At 33.3% G+C, this 7,621-nt stretch overlaps 1 long non-coding RNA gene across 1 annotated transcript; it reads right to left on the reverse strand.

Moving 5' to 3' along the window:
- Positions 1–736: 736 nt before the first annotated feature.
- On the reverse strand, positions 737–3,029 carry LOC143074908 (uncharacterized). Its single transcript, XR_012978156.1, has 3 exons — positions 2,854–3,029; positions 2,061–2,123; positions 737–892 (listed from the first exon to the last, which is right to left on the reverse strand). It is a non-coding gene; the product is annotated as an uncharacterized LOC143074908 (long non-coding RNA).
- Positions 3,030–7,621: the final 4,592 nt, after the last annotated feature.

Consider the following 7,621-nt stretch of genomic DNA (forward strand, 5'->3'; position numbering starts at 1 on the left):
GCTTTGTAAACAAAGCCGTGTTCTAATTAGCTCAAAATATATTTGACACATAAGCACAAACTTACTGTTTACATTCTTTGTTAGTCTTGTATGATTTTTAATTTTAGTTTCTTGTGTATAATTCGGAGTTTAGTATGACGTCCATTATCACTGTACTAGTATACATATTTTTTAAGGGGCCAGCTGAAGGACACCTACGGGTGTGGGAGTTTCTCGCTACATTGAAGACCCATTGGTGGCCTTCGGCTGTTGTCTGCTCTATGGTCGGGTTGTTGTCGCTTTAACACATTCCCCATTTCCATTCTCAATTTTATTGTTATTTTCATTTGTATCCAAATTTTATATATACATTGTGTCTGCTTACATAAAAATTATTATATTTTGTTACTCAAACAACATAATAATTATATTTTACCCTGCAATTAGTTTTTAAACATGAAATATGAAAGTATAATGTACATACTTTATGGGGAGGAAACGGGAACAACGAAACATTTGGAAGGTATTTTTTAACGCTTCGACCTATAAAAATACCTTTTTTGTCCTATTAGAATCGAAATAATTCTTAATTGTCATGCTCTATGCTCATCGTAACATGGTCAGTCATTATATTTGACCATATTTACACCTTGCTAACGCTCAGTGTAAATTATCGACACATATAAAACCTATTCATGTTAAAATTAGCATAGAATTACTTCTTAAGTTGTTCTTGGTTTGGAATTACCTCTTTTCTGAATTTTGGGTCGTACACGTATGTTCCGCGTTTATCACAGCAATGTGGAAGTGTCGTCTGCGTGGTGAATCTGTTTTCATTCTGAAATACTTCGTCTTTAACGGCGTCGAGAACATTCTTAAATCGAACAAGCGATGCTGCAAGTTTGTCTTGAATCTGAAAATTAATGATAAGGTGACGAATCCACGTAAGAACTTTCAAATCAAACAACATTTTATAACAGCGAATCCTATATATATATATACGAGTCTAAATTGAAAACTACGTTCAAACCTATGTTTATCCAACGCAATCATAGGTTTGAACGTAGTTTTCAATTTAAGACTCGTATATATTTTTTCGTTTTCGTTCATCCTATATTGACTCTTAAACTTCACGAGTCTATCTAAAGATGAGGGTACTTTTTCTAAAAATGAGGGTACTATTATTTGGCCTTCCAAATACCGTTTCGATCCCTAACATCACTGAAGAGACATTTATTGTCGAAATCCGGATCTGGTGTACTAAAAAATATTGACACCGTATGTTTGTGGCATAACATCGTGGCCACAAGTTAATTTTTTTTTCTGTTTAGTATTAAATTTATATTAAGATCCATTTTGTTACATCTTGTGATCAATTTTATTTGGCAATCGCCTATGGCAGTCAGCAGGGTTAAAGAACATCAGTTGTTTGACCTGTTAGTCTAATGCGTTTTGTTTAAATATACTTTTTCACTTTTTTGGTCTTTTGGAAAATGTTGTTTGTGCTGTTTTTGGACCCTTCTACAACGAAATTTGTTTTACATGAACACGTATAAAAATTGCGGTTTTTATCCAAAGCAATCATAGGTTTGAACGTAGTTTTCAATTTAGACTCGTATATATATATTATAGAAATTTTAAGTCGATTGCAATGCACAAATAAGATACAGTACATGCAGGAGAAGACAATCCTTTAATAAGATATGTGAAAAAAGATATACCAAAATAAAATAGCCATAGAGAAAAACTTATAAGATATAACAAACAGGAGACAAATGCCAATAATTAACCCGTGTCTCAAGGTTCGTGTAAATTTGCGTTGTCAAAAAAAAAATGTACCTACATTAACGAATTTACTATTTATTTATTTTCTAGATACATGTATAGTTAAGTTATTGAATGGATATAAAAGCAAGCGTTTTGAAGTTACATGATTGTATTAAAATAAACAATTTTATATAAAAAAAAAAACTGTTAGTAAGAACATTGTATATATTTTTTGTATTCTTATATGATACATGTACTAAATGTACACAATCACAAACACAACTATTTGTGTTTATCTACGATCAAAAACTTACATCAGCTAAAAGTTTCGTTCCATTTCCTGTTTTTGTAGTAAATGGTAGTTTGTTAAACTCCTCCTGTCAAAACAATAAATGTCAATAATAATACAGTAGTCTTCCCTTGAAGTTCCTGTTGCCAATTTGTTGATGGTGTGATAATACGAAGAAAACACCTTGGTTATCGAAAAGGTATCAAAAATGGCAAATCAGTCTTTGAAAAACCGTGCAAAAATCATACTTACTTTAAATGCAAATGTATTTGCGAGAACATTGTTATTGTTTTTTTGGAAGCAAGCAGAACGAATTTCAAGCGATGCTTCTAGTCAGTATTTCGGTACTGACATGATTAAACAAACTTTACTAAAATTGTCCGTTTATAAATTTATAAATTATTAAGAAACTAAGGTTTCAACTCCCTCAGGCAAAGTTGGCTTTAGATGAATTTGGCTATTTATTTTAGGTATTTTTGACATACAGCTCTTCAACGGTTTCGGTACTTATACATCTTCGGTTTTCAAATGTTTGGCTTTGAGCGTTCCTGATGAAGGTAAATCCAGAAAAGCGCTTCGGACGCAAGAAATTAATAACGTGTTGTTTTCAATATTCTACATAAAGACCTGTTCCACTTTCATATATACGGAATTTCTGTTATTGTAAATGCCATCATTTTGTTTGTTATTGTTTTATTTATGGCAGGGGATAAAGATACTTTTCAATTACGTATTTTTAAATTTTAATAAATTTTTTGGGGGAAAAAGGGGGGGGAATAATACTTTCCAATGACAATAATTAACTCAAATAAACCTACTTGCAAATGATCAATCCCAATACTTTTTTTTATTTCCTTCAATCTACTAGATAGTAAACTGGCGTCTAAATCTTGAGCAATAACTCCATACGCATAACAGGATAGTGCCAGGAGAATTGGTAGTTTCATTGTGACCTCATGTGCATTACACGTATGTTTAATGTCATGGTTCGACCTAAAATGGAAATAAGAAAATATTTTATTGAACTTAATACGCTAAAGCTGTGCAAGTCAGTAATAGAAATTTTATTCTTAGCCAAGGACAAACATGAATACCCCTTTGCGCCTTTTTTTACCGGCAACAATTGTGTTGAAAGGTTAAGGATCATTAAAGTTTGACTAATACACAGACTTATATCTTTTAATGATTGATTGATTAATTTTTAGCGCCCCTTTCAGAACTATTGTGCTATTTCGTGGCGGTAAGTTTTTATTGGTTGAGGAAGTCGGAGTGTCCGACTAGAAATAACGACCTTCGGTCAGAAACTGACAATCCTAGTCAATCAAGATTGAAGTCGAGCGCATCAGCGCACACGTGCTGTTTACGAACTCACAACATCAGTATTAAAAGGCTAGTGATACAGTAGTTAGATCACTCGGCCACAGGTATCACTAGCCTGTCAACACAGAATGTGTGAGTTCGAATCCCACACGTGGCAAGTGCGGGCACATCGCCTCCCCGGCAATAAAAACTGACCGCCACGAAATAGCCTATAGTGCTGAAATTGGGTAACATACAGAACAATCAATCAATCTTTTTCATGTGGTTAGCTAGCTGTCTCCTTTTTCAATATAAGTATGGGATTGTAAAACTTAAAGATGTTTACACTTGGAACAGCTTCTACTGTACATTTTAGCACAGTAATTCTATTCAAACGGCTTTTGAATTCAGAAAAAAATTGACCTGTTCCAATTAAATTTAAATTTCATATTTGAGGATGAACATTCATCTCAAATTTCATTTATATATTACAAGATTATTACATTTTTGTTAACTACCTGTGAAATGCACCAAGTTTAAAATAAATACTTGAAAGACGAAAATAATGGCTAAAATAATATTTGAGTTTGACTGAAGAGCTGTGTGGCTTTTATTTGAAGTCAAGATAACCAATACTATTTTGAAAATATTGCAGTTACTGAAATCTTCACTAAATCAATTACAATTAAACTTTGTACCTATTTGAAAAAAGCATTGAAAATTAAATTTGTAATCATTGTTTAGTTAGGGAACGACTTCTTATCTTTGAAGGAGGAGGGCAGATGTGTTTTTTTTATTTTTTTTATTTCTCGTTCTGAAATTTTCTTTACACGCAACATCAAATCATGTATGTTTTTGCCGTGCAAAGCCTTTTTCAAGAACTTAACATTAAATTTATTGGCATATTTAATGGCCGTTTTCTTATACCATCAGTGTGTTGTTACCAAGCTGCAGTATTTTTGTCACATGATATATAAATTATGAACTGCCATACCAGATTGAGGGTGGTAAAGGGTTATTTTCGTGCAACGTTTTCGGCCTTTTTATTTCACGTGTTTTCGTGTTGTTACATTTTATTTCTCGTTTTCTCGTGTTTAATTCGATGTGCGTGATTCGTGTTTCCCCTCATTTATTTTCCGTGTTTCGTGTCGTTACTCTTGATTTCTCGTGCTTGTCCCGCATTTATGAATCATTGATTAAAAAGTAAATCGGGACTAATTCAAAGTCAGCTCGGATATTGTTTTAAATTATGTATTAATAAACTGGTTCCCAGGATAAAAGAAATTCAAACGAGAAAACTCATGTATATTAAATTTTAGATTTATGTACACAACAAAAACAAATATGATAAACAACAACAAACGACAACCACTGAATTACAGACTCCTGACTCTGGACTGTTTTTATGACAATAATAAGCAACTGGCACCCAGAGGGGAAACATACTGTAAAAAAAGAAGCCGTCAATGTGACAACTATCCATCTCATGCGTACCATGATGGGGGTCTCATTGTGGGGGGAGGGGGTTGGGTCTGATCCCGGCTCCCGCTTATTGTTTTGTAAGATTCACGTATCCCGCTTATAATTGTAATAATATTGTTGTAATTTCACGTGTCCCACCCGACTTTCTTTCCCGTTTTCACGCTTAATAATTTGACTTTCACGTATCCATGGTATCACGCTTACCAAAAATCGACCAATCCTGCGTCACTCTTAGACCCCAATGAGACCCACCATGATGACCCTAATTCGAAATAAAACACGCACGTGTTGTTCTCAGATAACATAACATTTTAATATTGCCACGTGGTCTGTTTAGCTTACATCTGTTGAATTATCAGTCCCCTGGTGTAGGCAGTGTTTCGGTATTGGCATGATTAAAATCATCATACATGTGTCTGTAAATATGTGGTTTAAAAACGACGTAATATCATGAAATGCATTTATAAGCCCTTTTCATGCTTTTGGATTGATTGTTTGTTGGTTGTTGTTTGTGCAGTGGCAAATATTTCGTGCATGTTCAGGACGAAAACGGGTTTGGATTTTAATGTTTGAACCTTGATAGTTCGTGTTTTCATCTAGACTTTTCAAACTTTTGCCTCGTGTGTACCTGATGAACGTTATGGCAGAAATACCTTTTATTTTAGATAAATAATACGATTGTCATCCTTTACATTTGTCATTTTGAGGCTTCTTATAGCAGTATGCGGTTGTTCATTGTTGAAGGCGATACGGTGACATAAAGTTGCTAATGTCTACATCATTTGGTCTGTGGTGGAGAGTTGTCTCAGGTGCAATCATCCCACATCTTAGTTATTCATAAACACATTATATATGTGCCTGTCCAATGAGAATAGAAATGAAAGAAAAAAAGGGGGGAGGGGGGGGGGTGCATACGACATTAAGTTACAAAAAACATGTCTTGTTTATGTATTTTATTGACAACAAATGGTTTTTGAATAAAGTCGAAAAAGACATATGTCCCGAGAGAAAAACACGATACCCGACTTTCCGAACAAAACACGAACATTCGGTGCTTTATTTGTTAAAATTCATTTTTCGTGTGACGCAAAAGATCTCAGAAATACTTTCTTTTTCTTGTTTTCTCTTATTCACTGTACACAATATGGACAAAGGGAAATATAAAAATCAAGGGGATGGATGAAATGAATAGACTTCTTATAACATAAGAAGAAAAAAACATTTATTATTTCTGTATACTATCGAAAACAAATGGTTTTGGAAAAAAAAAGTAGAAAAATATGTTTGTCCTAGAAAAAAAAAACAATGTCCCCAACCCTCCTCCACAAAAGATGAACGTTAGGTGCTACATCTTTTAAAATTCATTTCTCTTGTTACGCAAAAGTTTTCCGAAGTACTTTCTTGTTCGTGTGTTCTCTTATTCAATGTCCCACGATATGGATGAGGGAAATATGACGTATACTTCAACGAGACAGTAACCCGACATCAATAACACAATAAATGACTCAAAGTGATAACATACAGTCATGAACAATAAACAGGTGTCTAAACATTTCTTCCAGCTCTAGAAATCATTCCGAGTCTATAAATGAGCACTCACCTTTAATAAAAAATCCTCATATTGTGAAATGAACGAACTGAAACATTAATTAACTATGATCATTCGAGTACTATATGAGGGTATGGATTGGGTTTACATGATCGAGAATAACGGGCCATACAAATAAAAAAAAAGGAAAATGGGTAAAAAAAAAAGAATAAGAGAAAACATAGGTACTGGAACATAAAGAATAGAGAATAATGAGCTAAAAAAAAACTAAAATAGAGAAAAAAATAGCCTATAGTCAAAGAGTACAGAGAAGAAGATACCCTTTTTAAGACCCACAGGTACTTCCAGGCTATGATCTATTTTCATATTAACGGAAATGAGCACTTCATATACTGCATTTTAATATTTGAAAAAATAAATAATTAAAATTTCCCTTTCCTTGTCGTAACAGGCCGTTTTCCTTTGATGTAAGGAAATACTTTACACTAAATTTATAAACAATGAAATAAAAAGACCATTTCCTGACAAAAATAGAAAATAATAAAATATAAACATTATGGAAAATCTATGTCAATGATCAATACGGATATGTTGTCGAGACCAAATGTACCATTCCGTCCATTTTTCATCGGTAGAAATGTGTTTGCTCTAAATTTGCGTCCTTTTGCGTCACAAAACTCATTACATGTACAACCAATGCTATATATTTGCGGCACGCGTGTTCATAGTGCTTAGTATTATTTGAGCAAAAAATTAAGTATAAGATTGCGCCAATTTATTTTGTTTAAGTATGCATACAAAACATGAAACTATTTACAGGCAAATGAATTCCGTAAATTGGTGCAATTAATACCTTAAAAACATAATATTTGACGAAAATGATACATCTTGAAAATAGCAATTGGCGTAAAAGGACTGCAGCCTCATGAGGAGAAATCAGTTTGGGCCATAAAAAGCGCCTTTTCGTGCTAAAACTCATTTGCGCCTATGCTATGTTTGCGCCACTAGTTTTTAAAATGCTTAGTATCATTTGAGCCAAAAATTAAGTTTACGATTGCGCCATTTTCATTTCAAGTATGCATACAACACATGAAACTATTTACAGGCAGAAAAAAAAATCATATTAAAGGCTGGAATTTGGAATTTAAGACAAAACATAACTCTCCGACTGAGTTTACCGCTTGTATCATATTTTTTTTTCAACGGCAAATGTTTCCTTTTTCTGAGTCATGCTTGTTTCTAACTAGGTATTAGCA

This window comes from Mytilus galloprovincialis, chromosome 5, assembly GCF_965363235.1.
Source record: "Mytilus galloprovincialis chromosome 5, xbMytGall1.hap1.1, whole genome shotgun sequence".
In the NCBI taxonomy this organism is placed as follows: domain Eukaryota; kingdom Metazoa; phylum Mollusca; class Bivalvia; order Mytilida; family Mytilidae; genus Mytilus; species Mytilus galloprovincialis.